At 40.8% G+C, this 17,795-nt stretch overlaps 1 long non-coding RNA gene and 1 pseudogene across 1 annotated transcript in view; one reads left to right on the top strand and one right to left on the bottom strand.

Annotated features, from left to right (window-relative positions):
* Positions 1-17,795, top strand: part of LOC139355367 (uncharacterized) — a 92,877-nt gene that overhangs the window by 11,673 nt on the left and 63,409 nt on the right. The window lies entirely within an intron of this gene.
* On the bottom strand, positions 1,869-8,557 carry LOC105496967 (small ribosomal subunit protein eS24-like; annotated as a pseudogene).

Genomic DNA, 17,795 nt, shown 5'->3' with positions numbered 1-17,795 from the left:
AGTCTGGCATCCATTTTGAATTAATATTTGTGAAGAGTGTAAAGTTTGTGTTAGATTCATTTTTTTGCATTTGGATATTCAGCTATTCCAACACTATTTGTTGCTCCGTTGTATTGCCTTTGCTTCTTTCTCAAAGATTAGTTGACTATATTTATGTTTCTATCTGGGGTCTTTATTCTGTTCCATTGATCCATGTATCCGTTCCTTCGCCAGTTTCACACTGTCTGGATTACCGTAGCTTTTTATTAAGTCTTGAAGTCAAGCAGTGACTTTTTTTTTTTTTTTTTTTTTTTTGAGACAGAGTCTCGCTGTGTCGCCCAGGCTGGAGTGCAGTGGCGCGATCTCGGCTCACTGCAAGCTCCGCCTCCCGGGTTTGCGCCATTCTCCTGCCTCAGCCTCCCGAGTAGCTGGGACTACAGGCGCCCGCCACCTTGCCCGGCTAGTTTTTAGTAGAGACGGGGTTTCACCGTGTTAGCCAGGATGGTCTCAATCTCCTGACCTCGTGATCCGCCCGTCTCAGCCTCCCAAAGTGCTGGGATTACCGGCTTGAGCCACCGCGCCCGGCACTGCGCAGTGGCATGGATCCTGGCTCACCGCAACTTCTGCCTTCCAGGTTCAGGCGATTCTCCTGCCTCAGCCTCGCAAGTAGCTGGGATTACAGGCATACACCACCACACCCAGCTAATTTTTGTATTTTTGGTAGAGACGGGCTTTTGCCATGTTGACCAGGCTGGCCTTGAACTCCTGACCTCAAGTGATCTGCCCGTCTTGGGCTCCCAAAGTGCTGGGATTACAGGCGTGAGCTACTGTGCCTGGCACAGTGACTTTATTATTTTCCCTTCAATATTGTGATGGGCATTTTGAGTCTTTTGGCTCTCCATATAAAATTCACAAACAGTTTGCTGATATCCACAAATATGCTAGGGAGTTTGGAATTGCATGAAATCTGTAGATGAAATTGGGAAGAAGTGACATCTTGACAATATTGTCTTTGTATCCACAAACAGAATATCTCTCCATTTGTGTAATTCTTTTTTTTTCTTTCATTAGACTTTTGTAATTTTTTTTTCTTATAGATCTTGTATGTATTTTGGTAGATTTATACCTAAATATTTCATTATTGGGGCTGCTAGTGTATATGTTATTTTGTTTTTAATTCCAAATTCCACCTGTTCATTTTTGGTATATTGGGAAGCAATTTGCTACTGTATATTAACCTTGGGGTTTTTTTTTTTATTGTTTTGGAATGTCTACATAGATGATCATGTTATCTGTGAACAAAGACAGTGTGAATTCTTCCCTCCCAGTGTGTGTACCTTTTATTTCCTTTTTTTTTTTTTTGTCCTATTTCATTAGCTAGGACTTCCAGTACAATGTTGGAAAGGAGTGGTGAGAGGAAACATGCTTGCCTTGTTCTTGATCTTAATGAAAAAGTGTTCAGTTTCTTACTTTTTTTTTTTTGAGATAGAGTCTCACTCTTGTCATTCAGGCTGGAGTGCAATGGCGTGATCTTGGCTCACTGCAACCTCTGCCTTCCAGGTTCAAGTGATTCTCTTGCCTCAGCCTCCCTAGTAGCTGGGATTACAGGTGCCTGCCACCACACCCAGCTGATTTTTAAATTTTTAGTGGAGACAGGGTTTCACTGTGTTGGCCAGGCTTGTCTCAAACTCCTGACCTCAGGTGATCCGCCCACCTCTGCCTCCCAAAGTGCTGGGATTACAGGTGTGAGCCACTGTGCCCAGCCAGTTTCTTACCTTTAAGTATGATGTTAGTTGTTAAGTTCTTCTTTTTTTTTTTTTTTTTAAGTTTTTAGTTTATTCATCTTCTTGTGAAAAATCCCCAGTGGCCACAGATAACATCATTGCAGCACCTTTACTCCTTCGGCTTTTTGCCAGCACCAACATTGGCCTTTGTGGTCCCCCTGACTTTCTTCATTCTGTTCTTGCGTTCCTTTCGTTGCTTTCTTCTCATACAGGCCATGTCTTGCAAGTCTATGTTTGGGTTCATTTTTCTTTGCATAATCCAGGGAATCATAAATCATGCTGAAGCCAGTTGTCTTGCCACCACCAAAATGAGTTCTGAATCCAGATGCAAAGATGACATCCAGTGTGATCTTGTACATTTTGGCTAGTTTTTCCCGAATTTCTGTCTTAGTCACTGTTGCCTTTCCAGAGTGAAGGACATCAATGACCATTTGTTTCCTCTGAAGTAGTCGGTTGGTCATGAACTTTCTAGCGCGGATAGTTACGGTGTCGTTCGTGAAGGTGGTCTATCTTCACACAGCCAGGGAGGAAAAGCAGTTGTTAAGTTCTTTAAGTTGAGGAAGTTCCCCTCTATTCCAAGTTTGCTGAGTTATTTTTACTATAAATGGGAGTTGGGTTTTATGAAATGCTTTTTCTCCATCCGTTTAAATGACCATGTGATTTTTCTTCTTTAGCCTGTTGATATTATGGATTACATTAGTAGATTTTCAAATGTTGAACTAGTCTTGTATACCTGATATAAACCCCACTTGTTCATAGTGTATATTATTTTCTCCTTCTCTGTGAGTTTTGGCACCTTGTTTCTTTCAAGGTATTGGTCTGTTTGGTCTATTTTACCTTTTTTTGTGGTTGCCCTAGAGCTTGCAACATATATTTACAAGTCCACTTTGAAGTAACGCTGTATTACTTCATTGATAGTGCAAGTACTTTTTAATAACAAAATAGTTCTAATCCTTCTTTTTTCTCCCTTGAGTGTTTGCTGTCATTCATTTCATATATACATAAGTATAATCATTGAATATATTATTAGTATTCTTATTTTGAACAAACTGTTAACTGATTGATTAAGAGTAAAATACTAAAAGTTTTTATTTTATCTTCACTTATTCTTTTTCTGATCAAGAAGAAATTCTTCTTCCTTTCTTTATGTAGACCTGAGTTTCTAAGCTATGTAGTTTTCCTTTTCCCTGAAGAACTTTTTTTAAAAAACGTTTCTGACAGGCTAGATCTACTGACAACAAATTCCTTCAGTTTTTGTTTGTCTGAGAAGGAGTGTTTCTCCTTTAGTTTTGAAGGATGATTTTGTAGGTACAGAATTCTAGGGTTTTTTTTCTCTCTCTCTCAAAACTCTTAAGTATTTCAGTCTTCTGGGCCGGGCGCGGTGGCTCAAGCCTGTAATCCCAGCACTTTGGGAGGCCGAGACGGGCGGATCACGAGGTCAGGAGATCGAGACCATCCTGGCTAACACGGTGAAACCCCGTCTCTACTAAAAAGTACAAAAAACTAGCCGGGCGAGGTGGCGGGCACCTGTAGTCCCAGCTACTCGGGAGGCTGAGGCAGGAGAATGGCGTGAACCCGGGAGGCGGAGCTTGCAGTGAGCCGAGATCCAGCCACTGCACTCCAGCCTGGGTGACAGAGCAAGACTCCATCTCAAAAAAAAAAAAAAAAAAGTATTTCAGTCTTCTTGCTTGCATGTTTTCTGAGAAGTCAGATGTAATCTTTTTTTTCTCCACTGGGTGGTTTCTTTGAAGATTTTTTTTTCTGTATCTTTGATTTTCTGCAGGCTGAGTAGGATATGCCTAGGTGTAGTTTCGTTTGTTTGTTTTGGCATTTATTTCGTTTGGTGTTCTCTCAGCTTCCTGAATTTGTGGTTTGGTGTCTGACATTAATTTGGGGGAAAATTCTCCATCATTATTGCTTCAAATACTACTTCTTTTCAATTTTTTCTCCTCTTTCTGTTATTCCAGTTACATGTATGTTACACCTTTTATGGTTGTTGCATGGTTCTTCAATGTTCCGTTCTTTTGTTTTTGTTTTTGTTTTTTTGAGACAGGGTCTCAGTCTGTCGCCCAGGCTGGAGTATAGTGGTGCGATCTCGGCTCACTGCAACCTCTGCCTCCCAGGTTCAAGCAATTCTCTGCCTCAGCCTCCCGAGTAGCTGGGATTACAGGCACCTGCCACCACACCCGGTTAATTTTTGTATTTTTAGTAGAGGCGGGGTTTCACCATCTTGGCCAGGCTGGTGTTGAACTCCTGACCTTGTGATCCACCTGCCACGACCTCCCAAAGTGGTGGGATTACAGACTTGAGCCACTGCGCCCGGCTGGTTGTTGTTGTTGTTGTTCTTCTTCTTTTTAGTCTTATTTCTCTTTGATTTTTAGTTTTGAAAGTTTTTATTGGCCGGGCACGGTGGCTCAAGCCTGTAATCCCAGCACTTTGGGAGGCCGAGACGGGCGGATCACGAGGTCAGGAGATCGAGACCATCCTGGCTAACACGGTGAAACCCCGTCTCTACTAAAAATACAAAAAAAAAAAAACTAGCCGGGCGAGGTGGCGGGCGCCTGTAGTCCCAGCTACTCGGGAGGCTGAGGCAGGAGAATGGCGTAAACCCAGGAGGCGGAGCTTGCAGTGAGCTGAGATCCGGCCACTGCACTCCAGCCTGGGTGACAGAGCGAGACTCCATCTCAAAAAAAAAAAAAAAAAAAGAAAGTTTTTATTGACATATCCTCAAATTCAGAGGTTCTTTTCCTCAGCTGTGTGCAGTGTACAGAGTCTATCAAAGTCATTCTTCATTTCTGTTGTAGTGTTTTAGATCTTTAACATTTGTTTTTGATTCTTTCTGCATGTCTGCTTACATTACACATGTATTTTTGCATGTTGTCTACTTTTTTCCTTAGAGCCCTTAGTATCTTAATCAAATTGGAGTTACTTTAAATTCCCAGTGTGATCATTTCAGCACCTATGACATATCTGTCTGGTACTGATGCTTGCTATTTCTCTTCAAGCAATGTTTTTTACTTTTTAAAATGCCTTGTAAATTTTTTTTTTGGTAAGCCAGACATGATGTATTGAGTAAAAGGAACTTTGGTACTCAGGCCTTTAGTGATGTGGTGGTAAGATGTGTGGTAAGTGGAAATGTTCTGTATACCTGTGATTAATTCTTAGTCTTTTAGTGAGCCTATGCTCCTGGGCTGCGAACTTTGCAACTGCTTATCAGTCTCCTCTATTCCCCACTTACATGGGATATGATGGCTAGAGGGGGCTGAGTTGGGTAGTTCCTTTACCCCAAGAGAAAGGCTAGAGGGGCCGGTAATGGGTGTTTACCTTTCTCCAGGTCAGTTAGGCTCTCATTAAGTAGTTTATCTTGAGTGAAGGCTTTGATATGAACAGGATGCTGTTGTGTATTTCAGACTTGTTACTTTACGTGTATTTCAAAATGGTTGTATGTTCTTCCCCTGCTGGAAGTGAGACAGGAAAAGTTCCCTTGTTCCCCTTGCAGGGCACGCGATAGGGGTGTGGATTGCTTCTTCAGTGCCCACTGGCTCAAACCTCTAGGTGGAGCATGCAGCCCGGCAGGCTGCAGGGCTCTAACCCCATGGCAGTGTCTAGGATTGAATTTTTTTGTTTGTTTGCTTGTTTTTTGTTTTTTGAGATGGAGTCTCACTCTGTTGCCCAGGCTGGAGTGTAGTGGTGTGATCTCGGCTCATTGCAACCCCTGTCTCCTGGGTTCAGGCGATTCTCCTGCCTCATCCTCCTGAGTAGCTGGGATTACAGGCACATACCACCATGTGTGGCTAATTTTTGTATTTTTAGTTGGGATTACAGGCACATACCACCATGCCTGGCTAATTTTTGTATTTTTAGTAGAGACAGGATTTCACCATGTTGGTCAGGCTGGCCTTGAATTCCTGACCTCGTGATCCGCCTGCCCCGGACTCCCAAAGTACTGGGATTACAGGCATGAGCCACTGCACCAGCCCTCTAGGAGTGAATGTTTACAGCTGAAGCCCCAGGGGGCATGTGTTACAGCGTGCTCTTTTAGTTTAGCCTTCCGTAGGTGGCTTATGTTAGTCAGCTCAATTAAACCGCCTGCCTTATGGCAAGGACAGAGAGAACTTTCTGTATCCTGGATTTCTTGCCTTGGTGTACCAGAAGAATCAGATCACACGTGGGCTTGAATGCAAGGTTTTATTGAGTGGAAGTAGCTCTCAGCAAATGGGGATGCCAGAAGAGATACGGTTTTCCCCTGGCGTCAGGCTGCTTGGTTGCCCAGGCTCTCCTCCGACGGCCCAGGCCAAACTCCACATCATTCAACTCGTCAGTTGATGGCCTGCCAGTGTCTGTTGGTGTGCTTTTCCATTGGCATCCTCCCCTCGACGTCCTCTTGATGTCCAGCCGCTTGTGTCTTCTTCTGCTGATGTGTTCCTTTTAACATCCAGCTGCTTGTGTCTCTGCTTGCTAGGGTCTTGGGGTTTGTTTTTTTTTGTTGTTGTTTGTTTGTTTGCTTGTTTGAGATGGAGCCTTGCTCTGTCATCCAGGCTGGAGTGCAGTGGTGCGATCTCACCACAACCTCTACCTCCCGGGTTCAAGCGATTCTCCTGCCTCAGCCTCTTGAGTAGCTGGAATTACAGGCATCTGCCACTAGGCCTGGCTAATTTTTTTTTTTTTTTTTTTTTTTTGGTATTTTTAGTAGAGTCAGGGTTTCACCATGTTGGCCAGGCTGGTCTTGAACTCCTGACCTCAGATGTTCCACCTGCCTTGGCCTCCCAAAGTGCTGGGATTACAGGCGTGAGTCATTGTGCCTGGCACATTACTTCTTTAAGTGTGGTTTTCTTTAGTTCTTTGAACATGTTTATATTGGCTTCCTTGATGTCTTTGCTGTGTTTGAGATCTGTGCTTTTGCGTTGGCAAGCCCCAACACAAAGGTAGTTTCAGTGATTTGCAAGGAGGACCCACAGGACTGGCTTGTAATTGTACTCATGGATATGAGTTATTCCTGTGAAAGGATACAAAGTAAAATTAGCAAAGATGCCTGCGGCTACAGTTCGTTAGAGCCAGGTGCAAGCCTCCAAGTGTTCTCTTCCAAGTGTGGTCACACAGGACATACCTCATTTCTCCAGGAATGCATTTTGAGAACACATATGAAGTGTTGTCTACTAGGGAAACTCATTAGAGGCTCAGTGACCATAGCTTTTATTGGGGGCTGGTCATGCAGGCACCCTTTGCCTAGCACATAGCAAAATTCCATACTTGCAGAAGGAAAGCAGGTGTTCAGCACAAACCGCATTGTTTATATAGTTTAGCCACAGTGAGCCATTCTTACCAGGAAATAGTGGCAACTCTCTTGAAATCCAGGTTTTCAGATACCAGCCAAGGGTCATCCTTGAAGGCAGGCCTTTTTAAGTCTAGGCCTCAAATGTAAATTCTACACCGCCTTCTCAAGGCATTTTTCTGTTACTTGCTTTTTGGTTTCTTATATGAATCTCACATTTTTTTTTCTTAATATCTCATACTTTTTGCTGAAACCTACAAATTTTAGATAATATATTGCAGTGATTCTGGATACTTGCTACCCCCTCCTCTACTGTGGGGCTCGTTGGTATTGTTTACTTCTTTGTTATTTGCCAGAACTTATAGTGGGGGTTTTTTTTTGTTTGTTTGTTTTTGTTTTTTTTGAGATGGAGTTTTTGCCCTGTTGCTCAGGCTGGAGTGCAATGGCATGATCTCAGCTCACTGCAACCTCCGCCTCCTGGGTTCAAGCGATTCTCTGCCTCAGCCTCCCGAGTAGCTGGGATTAGAGGTGCCCACCACCACACCTGGCTAATTTTTGTATCTTTAGTAGAGATGAGGTTTCACCATGTTGGCCAGGCTGGTCTCAAACTCTTGACCTCAGGTGATCCACCGGCCTCAGTCTCCCAAAGTGCTAGGATTACATGCGTGAGCCACCGCGCCTGGCTGTGACCTGTTTTTTAACCTACGGTGTGCATCCTTTGGTGTCCCTCTTTAGTGGGACAGCTTTGGGCATAAGCTGGAATGACTGGTTTTAGCAGGGCAGTCTTTCCCAGTGTCTTTTTCTAATTTCTCTGTTAAACTGTCAGCCTCTGTTATCTCACCTAATCATTAGTTTGCACTAATTTCAGACTGATTACTCTATGGGTTTTGACCATGTCCCGGGGCATAAATTGCCTAACTATGTGATCCAAATTTTGGCCCTTTTGTAGAGATAGTATTTGAGCCCAACCTTTGAGGTTGGCTCAGATCCCAGGTAGGCTCTTGTTTGTCTTTTTCCCTGGTTTTCTCTGGCTGTCTTCTAGCTGGTGTTTCTTTAGCTTGTTGCTCTCAAGTAGTAACTAATCTTCTCTTAATAGCTTACCACCCAAATCTCTATTGTTATTGGGAACATCCTTAGGCTTTTTTTTCCCCCACTGTGTTCCAAATTAAGTCATTTATTTTGGGGATACCTTCAGAACTCTGTTATTATAGCCTGCCTTTCCCCTTGGGCAAAACCTCTGCATTGCTGCTCTGGAGCTGAGGGCAAGGAAACTGTCTCAGTTTTCCCTGTGATACAAGCAAGGGAAGATGGCCTCTTGTTTTCCTAAATGTCACCCTAAGGTTAAGTCTTCCCTTTGTGCTATGTCTCAGAGAATGTCTGTTTCCACATTATTGTTTGTTTCTCAGTAGTGGTCCTCTTGGTGTTGCTATATGACATTTTTATCCTGGTCACTAGAGAATGTCTGTTTCCACATTACCGTTTCTTTCTCAGTAGTGGTCCTCTTGGTGTTGCTATATGACATTTTTATCCTGGTCACTGGTTGGCAGGAGTGTACCCCGTTGTTTTATTAAGGCTTAGTTTTACGCACCAGTGTCCTTGGGTCTCGTGGTTGTGTTATACTCAGTACTCCTGCCTCCTCCTGCTGTAATTTTGGACCCATTGTGTATTTCTGCTCTTTCTTCATAGCTAATCCCCCCCCCCCCCCCCCCCCCCCCCCCCCCCCCCCCCGCCATTTGATTCTCCCAGGGTCAGAGTTTTTACAACTGCCCTTTTGGCCAGTGTTTGTTGCCCTTCCTCCTACTGAGTAAGGATTTTGTTTTGTAGATGGAGTAGGATCTGAATAGATTTCTTTGACCCTCCCAAAACAGATTTTGTTCCCCTCCCCAGGTGTGTACCTTGAGGGTAATTTCTCAAGATTGTCATCAGTCTTTCATGTGATCTCTTGAATGGGTTAGTGGAGAAAATATCTGAATAGTTTGCAGACCTCTCAGTTTTGTGCTGCCCCACCCTGGGCTTCACACTCACTTGCCAGTTAACACTTTCCCTTCGCCAATTGACCAGCCATTTTGGTTGATCTCTTACTGATGTCTAGTTGCATCTACTTTCACAGGTAAGCCAAGGCGTGTGTCTCATCATTCCTTTGGGGCACCTCAACTTAGATTTTGGGTGGTTGGCCCCAGTAAGACTCCTGTCTCTGGGGGATTCAAGGAAAGTTGTGAACTTCTTTCCTATCCTCCTACCCTCTTTATTTGTAAGGGTGAAAGTGATGCTCTTTCTAGCTCTCTACCTACCAGAACCAGATGATGTTTTTTAGTCTAGTCTGGCACTGTCTTTCACTTAGTATGAAGCCCTGTTATATTTACTGTGATTTTCGTCATATTGTTGGATTTATATCTCTAATTTTTAAAAAATGATTTGGTTTGGAATGGTTTTTTCATAATGCAATCCAAAGTATCATAGTCCCCATGGTTTCTTAGTCTTTTCCTGTTTCTCTTGACCTTGACAGATTTAGAAAGTGTACTGGTTAGGTATTTGGTAGAATATTTCTCAATTTGGATTTGTCTGATATAGTCTCATGATTAAACTGATATTATGGATTTTGGGGAAGAATACCACACAGACGTACCCTTCTCATAGCTTCATATCAGGATATATATATATATATGTATATATATGTGTGTGTATATATGTATATGTATGTGTGTATATATGTATATATGTGTATATTTGTATATATTTGTGCATACATATGTATAAATATGTATATATGTGTATATATACGTGTGTGTGTGTGTGTGTGTGTATATATATATGATTTTAGCGTTACTTATTACTGAGGATGTTACTCTTAATCACTTAGTTCAGGTTGCCAGGTTTCTCCACTGTAAACTTACTGTTTTTCTGTTTCCGTTCTCTGTGCGTTGGCAGTGAGTTACTAAATTTAGTCCACATTTAAGGGAAGCAGAATTAACCTCCGTATCTGGAGGGGTATCTACCTGTATGTATGTATGTATTTTTGGGAAATTTTCTCTAAGGAAGATTTTTTTTGTCTCCCTTATTTATTTGGTCATTTGTTTCTATCACTCTAGATTTGTGAATAATTATTAATTTGTTAATTATACATAATCCCACATCTTTTTTGGAGCTATTGCTTACTTTCTGGTATAAGATAGTATAGGCTTATCTTGTATTCTCCCTGTAACAGCCTTACTTTTAGCCATTTTAATAAGGAGCCCAGGTACTTTTTATTGAAAAATACATTTAGAAACCATGGTCTGAGCACTGAGTGCCCTTTTAGTTACTGAGGTAGCACTGCTTCTGTACGTCCTAAACAGAAAGCTAGAAAATGTATGTATACATTGTAATGTTGTATCTAATTATTTTTACATACATATGTATGTAGCTATCTGTGTGTCCATTAAAGTAAACATGATTGTACAGTGATATCTGACTCTCATCTGAGATTAGCTCTCATACTTGCTTATTTTATTTATATATTTATTTTTTGAAACCAAGTCTTGCTCTGTTGCCCAGGCTGGAGTGCAATGGTACGATCTCGGCTCACTGCAACCTCCGCCTCCCAGGTTCAAGTGATTCTTCTGCCTCAGCCTCCTGAGTAGCTGGGATTACAGGTGCCCACTACCACACCCAGCTAATTTTTTTTTTTTTTTTTTTTTTCAGACAGAATCTTGCTCTGTGGGCCAGGCTGGAGTGCAGTGGTGCAATCTCGGCTCACTGCAACCTCCGCCTCCTGGGTTCAAGCGATTCTCCTGCTTCAGTGTCCTGAGTAGCTGGGATTACAAGCATGTGCCACGACGCAAGAGAATCACTTGAACCCAGGAGGTAGAAGTTGCAGTGAGCCAAGATTGCACCACTGCACTACAGCCTGGGCGACTAAGCAAGACTCTGTCTCCAAAACAAAACAAAACAAAACAGGCTGGGTGCTGTGGCTCATGCCTGTAATCCCAGCACTTTGGGAGGCCGAGGCAGGCAGATCACGAGGTCAGGAGATCCTGACCAGCCTGGCCAACATGGTGAAACCTCATCTCTACTAAAAATACAAAAAATTAGCCAGGCATGGTGGTGCAAGCCTGTAATCCCAGCTACTTGAGAGGCTGAGGCAGGAGAATCGCTTGTACCCAGGAGGCGAAGGTTGCAGTGAGCAGAGATTACACCATTGCACTCCAGCCTGGGCGACAGAGCAAGACTTGGTCTCAAAAAAGCAAAACAAAACAAAAACAAAAACAAAAAAACCAAAAACTTCTTTCTCTAATATAAGAAAACTGAGTCCTGTTATCTATATTTATTTGTTTGTTCTACTTGACTATACATGTAAAGTGGTTTTATAACTGCCTAAGTTCCTGTACAAAATTTATCCACTAGCATTAATATTGTACCTTTATTACAGTTTCTAAAAATGCTCAAATGTTTTCTTACATTATTCCTTGTAGATGTCATATAGTTTATCTTTTTACCTTTAGGTCCATGATCCATTTTAATTAATATTTGAATAATGAGTGAGGTAATATGTTGTCACTTTTTTGGTATGTGGTCCTCTAGTTGTTTCAGCATGCTTTGTTAAAGAGAGGGCAGGCCGTGCGCAGTGGCTCACACCTGCAATCCCAGCACTTTGGGAGGCCGAGGCGGGTGGATCATAAGGTCAGGAGTTCGAGACCAGCTTGGCCAATGTGGTGAAACCCTGCCTCTATTAAAAATACAAAAAATTAGCCGGGTGTGGTGGCAGGCGCCTGTAGTCCCAGCTACTTGGGAGTCTGAGGCAGGAGAATTGCTTGAACCTGGGAGGTGGAGGTTGAAGTGAGTCGAGATGGTGCCACTGCACTCCAGCCTGGGCGACAGCGAGACTTCATCTCAAAAAGAGATTATCCTTTCTATATGGTATGGTTTTTGCATTTGTGTTGAAAATAACAAGGTTTGCATAGTATTTTTCTGGACTGCTTATTCTTTTCCATTGATATTTGTATTGTTTCTCCAATACCACATGGTATTACTAAATATTTAAGTCTATAAATGAGGTAGTATGAGCTTTCAACCTTTTTTATTTTTCAAGATTGTTTTCACTATTCTAATTTCTTTGCTTTTTAATTTAAATTTTTGAATAAATTTGGCAATAGCTACAAGGAGACGTTGCTGAAATTTTGGTTGGGATGTTATTGAATCTATTAGATGAAATTGGATAGCATTTGTACCTCACTGAGTCTTCTGATTCATGAACCTAGTATTTCCTATTTATCCAGATCTTTTTTCATTTATTTCATCAGTGTTTTGTAGTTTTCAGCATATAAGGCCTGCACATATTTTGTTAGATTTAAAAAATGATGTAAGAACTTCATTTTGGGGTGCTGTGATTAAAATTGTATTGTTTGTATTTTTTCATTTCAAATTCCAGTAATTTATAGCTGCTGTATGTGAACATGATTGATTTTTGTTTATTGACCTTGTGTTCTGCAACCTTGCTCAACTCACCTTTTTTGTTCTAAAAGGTTTTTTGTTTTTGTTGTTGTTGTTGTTTTGTTTTCTTTTTTTTGAGATGGAGTCTCTCCCTGTTGCCCAGGCTGGAATGCAGTGGCACGATCTCTACTCACTGCAACCTCCGCCTCCTGAGTAGCTGGGATTACAGGCGCCCGCCACCACGCCCAGCTATTTTTTTGTATTTTTAGTAGAGATGGGGTTTCACTGTGTTGGCCAGGCTGGTCTTGAACTCCTGACCTTGTGATCCGCCCCCCTCAGCCTCCCAAAGTGCTGGATTACAGGCGTGAACCACCGTGCCTGGCCTAAAAGGTTTTTATAGATACAGATTATTTGATATTTTCCAGACACACAATTGTTTTCTGCAAATGAGAGTCTTTATTTCTTCCTTTGCAATGTATGTGCCCTACAATTGTTTTTCTGGCTTTATAGGCCTTCTAATAGAATATTGAATAGGGCAGAGTGGGAGGGCATACTTTACTAGTAGTTTTCCACTCTACATGTTACCTGTAGGTCTTTCACAGAGGCCCTGTATTAGGTTAAGCACCTCCATTCTATTTTTAGTTTTCTGAGAGTTTTTATTGTAAAAATATGTTGAATTTGCCAAATGTGTTTTCCTGTATTATTGACATGATTGTGCGGTCTTCGTTAAACTACTGATACTGAATTTTTTTATTTACTTTTTTTTTTACTGAGTTTTTACATTTTTTATTTACTGAGTTTTTAAAAAATGTTGAACCTACTTTGCACTCCTTGTATGAAACCCAGCTGATTGTGATGTATTATCATTTTTTTATATTGCTGGATTTGATTCGTAAATATTTTGTTGACAAGTTTTTATTTATGCCCATTAGATTGACTTGTAGTTTCCTATTTAAAATTTTTTTAAACAGTGTGTATATTATATATTTGGGACACAGTGTGATATTTTGATATATGTTTATATTGTGGAATGATTGAATCAGCCTAATTAAAGCTGTTACCTCACATACTTACCAGTTTTTTAATGGTGAAAACAATTAAAATCTAATCTGTTAGCAATTATGAAAAATGCAGTACATTATTATTTATTATACTCACCATTGTGTGCAATAGATCACTAAAACTTATTCTTCATGTCTGACATTTTTTTGCCTTTTGATCAACATCTCCCCTTTCCCCATGCACCTCACTTTTCCAGTCACTGGTAACCACCATTCTACTCTATGTCTATGAGTTTGACTTTTTTAGATTCTACATATAAGTGAGATCTTGTGGTATTTGTCTTTTGGTGCCTGGCTTTTTTTCACTCACATGATGTCCTCCAGGTTTATTTGTGTTGTCACAACAGGATTTCCTTCTTTTTTAAGGCTGAATAGTATTCTGTTATGTACGTATATCATGTTTTCTTTATTCATTTATCTGATGATGGACATGTAGGTTGCTTCTGTATCTTAGCTATTATATAAATAATGATGTAATGAACACAAGAGTGCAGATATCTCTTTGACATACTGATTTCAATTCCTTTGGATATGTACCCAAAAGGGAGATTGCTGGATTATATGTACATTTATTTTTAGTTTTTTGAGGAAGCTGTACTGTTTTCCATAATGGCTATATTAATTGACATTCTTCACCAACTGCACAAGGATTCCCTTTTGTACACACCCTCACCAATACTTAACATCTTTTGTCTTTTTGGTAATAGCCATGCTAGCAGGTATGAGGTGGTGATACTTCATTGTGGTTTTAATTTGCAAGTGAACAGTTTTTCATGTCCATTTGCCATTTGTATGTTTTCTTTTGAGAAATGTTTGTTTAGGTTCCTTGCTCGTTTTTAAATTGGATTCTTGGTTTTCTTGCTATTGGATTGTTGGAGTTCCATATATTTTGAATATTAGCTCATTATTTCGTATGTGATTTGCAAATATTTTATCCCAGTTTGTGGGTTGTTGCTTTACTCAATCGTTTCCTTTGCTGTGTAGTTAACCTTTTAGTTTGATGCAATACTATTTTAAATTAAAATTTTTGCTTTAGTTGTCTGTGCTTTTGAGGGTCATATTTATGAAATCTTTGCACAGACCAATGTTGTAGAGCATTTCCCTGTTTTATTCTAGTAGTTTTACAGTTTCTGGTCTAATGTCTTTAATTCATTTTGAGTTCTTTTCTGTATATGGTATAAGACAAAGGTCTGATTTGATTCTTCTATATGTTGATACACAACTTTCCCAACACCATTTACTGAAGAGGCTGTCCTTTCTCCATTGTATGTTCTTGGTACCTTTGTCAAAAACCAATTTAATGTAAATGTCTGGGTTTATTTGTAATTCTCATTTGTTGTAATGTTTTTCTCTGCTTTTGTGATCAGGGTAATGCTAGCCTCGTAATTGGAATATGTTCTCTCCTCTTCTATTTAATGAACTAATTGTGTAGAATTGATATTATTTATTACTTGATTGTTTGGTAGAATCCACCATTGAAACTATGTAGGCCTACAGTTTTCATCTTTAGGAGGTTTGTAACTTTCAATTCAACTTATTTACTAGAAATAGAGCTATTCAGGTTTTCTTGGCAAATTTTGGTAGTCTGTGTCTTTCACATAATCATTCCATTTCATGTAACTTAGCAGATTCATAGGCATAGAATTGTTTATAGTATTCCTTCATTATCCTCTTTTTTTTTTTTTTTTTTTTGAGACGGAGTCTCGCTCTGCCGCCCAGGCTGGAGTGCAGTGGCCGGATCTCAGCTCACTGCAAGCTCCGCCTCCCGGGTTCACGCCATTCTCCTGCCTCAGCCTCCCGAGTAGCTGGGACTACAGGCGCCCGCCACCGCGCTCGGCTAGTTTTTTGTATTTTTTAGTAGAGACGGGGTTTCACCGTGTTAGCCAGGATGGTCTCGATCTCCTGACCTCGTGATCCGTCCGTCTCGGCCTCCCAAAGTGCTGGGATTACAGGCTTGAGCCACCGCGCCCGGCCTCATTATCCTCTTAATGTCTTTGGCATCATTTTATGGTACTGATGATTTATATCTTCGCTATTTCTGTGAGCCTGGCTAGAGGTTGTTCAGTTTTGTCAGTGTTTTCAAATAATGAGCTTTTGTTTTGTTTTGTTTTGTTTTAATTTTTTTATTTTTTGAGACGGAGTCTCGCTCTGTCGCCCAGGCTGGAGTGCAGTGGCCAGATCTCAGCTCACTGCAAGCTCCGCCTCCCGGGTTCCTGCCATTCTTCTGCCTCAGCCTCCCGAGTAGCTGGGACTACAGGCACCCGCCACCTCGCCCGGCTAGTTTTTTGTATTTTTTAGTAGAGACGGGGTTTCACCGTGTTCGCCAGGATGGTCTCGATCTCCTGACCTCGTGATCCGCCCGTCTCGGCCTCCCAAAGTGCTGGGATTACAGGCTTGAGCCACTGCGCCCGGCCGTTTTTTTGTTTTTTGAGACGGAATCTTGCTCTTGTCACCCAGGCTGGAGTACAATGGCACGATCTTGGCTCACTGCAACCTCCACTTCCTGGGTTCAAGCGATTCTCCTGCCTCAGCCTCCGGAGTAGCTGGGATTACAGGTGCCCGCCACCACGCCCGGCTAATTTTTGTATTTTTAGTAGAGGTGGGGTTTCGCCATGTTGGCCAGACTGGTCTCAAACTCCTGACCTCAGGTGATCCGCCCGCTTTGGCCTTCCAAAGTGCTGGGATTACAGGTGTGAGCCACCGTGCCCGGCCTTAGCTTTTAGTTTTATTGATTTCATTTTTTATATGTTTCTGTTTTTTCGTTTTTTGTTTTGGATGCGTGCTCTCAATGTTTATTATTCCCTTTCTTCATCTTGCTTTATATTTACTTTGCTCTTCTTTCTCTGGTTCCTTTGACACAAAATTTGGTTACTGATTTTAGATATTATTTTTTAATGTATATATAAATGCTATAAATTTCCCTGTTAACACTGCTTTGTCTGCATCCTATACGTTTTAATATATTGTATTTATATTGTTCTTTAGTTCAATCCATGTTTTAATTTCTCAGAGACTTTGTTACCTATGTGTTATTTGAGAGTTTCTTGTTTCATATCCAGTTGTTTGAGGGAATTTTCCAGATTTTGTTTTGTTTTGTTTTTCATTTCTAATTTGTATGTTCTCAGGATGCACCTTGTATTTTTTTTCTATTTTTAAAAAATTAATTGAGGTTTATTTAATAGGCCAAAACATGATCTGTCTTTGTGAATGCTACATATAATTGAGAAGAATATGTATTCTGTTGTTGCTTAAAGTGTTCTATCATTATATCAAGTTGTTTGATAGTAATGTTCAGGCCTTCCATATCATTTCTGACTTTTTACTTGTTAATTTCTTAGAGAGCAGTGTTGAAATCTCAGACTAATTTTGGATATGCCTACTTGTTTTTTCATGTCTCATTTATTGTCTTATTCATTTTGAAAACCTTTGATTAAGTGCATATACCTATAAGATTATTATGTGTTCTTGGGGAAATAACTATCTTTTCATGAGATTTCTCTTTATCCTTTGATAATCTTTCCTGTTCTGATGTCTGCTTTGTTTCATATTAATAAATATTTTCTTTTTTTTTTTTTTTTTTTTTTTTTTTTTGAGACGGAGTCTCGCTGTGTCGCCCAGGCTGGAGTGCAGTGGCCGGATCTCAGCTCACTGCAAGCTCTGCCTCCTGGGTTTTTACGCCATTCTCCTGCCTCAGCCTCCCGAGTAGCCGGGACTACAGGCGCCCGCCACCTCGCCCGGCCAGTTTTTTGTATTTTTTAGTAGAGACGGGGTTTCACCATGTTAGCCAGGATGGTCTCGAACTCCTGACCTCGTGATCCGCCCGTCTCGGCCTCCCAAAGTGCTGGGATTACAGGCTTGAGCCACCGCGCCCGGCCTAATAAATATTTTCAACCTATTTCTTTGGTTAGTGTTTTATGCTGTATGTTTCTCCACCCTTGTACTTTTAATCATTGTATGCCTTTATAGTTTGTGTATGTATGTATGTGTGTGTTTCACAGTAAGTAGGTGGGTGGTTGGGTTTTTAGGTAGGTAAGTAGGCTAAATAAATAGGTGGGTTGGCTTGTGTTTTATTCCATATGACAGTGTTCATCCTTTTACTGGTGGTATTTAGACCATTACAGTTGAAAAAAAAACTTTATTCGGGCAAAACTTATATAATTTACTCATTTTAAGGGTACAATTAAATTATTTTTAGTAAATTTAGTGAGTTCTGCAACTAACACCATTATTCCAGTTTTGTAATGTTTTTACCACCCCAGTAACATTTTTCATACCACTTTACAGTTAACC

This window comes from Macaca nemestrina, chromosome X, assembly GCF_043159975.1.
Source record: "Macaca nemestrina isolate mMacNem1 chromosome X, mMacNem.hap1, whole genome shotgun sequence".
NCBI lineage: Eukaryota > Metazoa > Chordata > Mammalia > Primates > Cercopithecidae > Macaca > Macaca nemestrina.
Note: the sequence above shows the minus strand (reverse complement) of the source record. Positions and strands in the feature narration are given on the sequence as shown.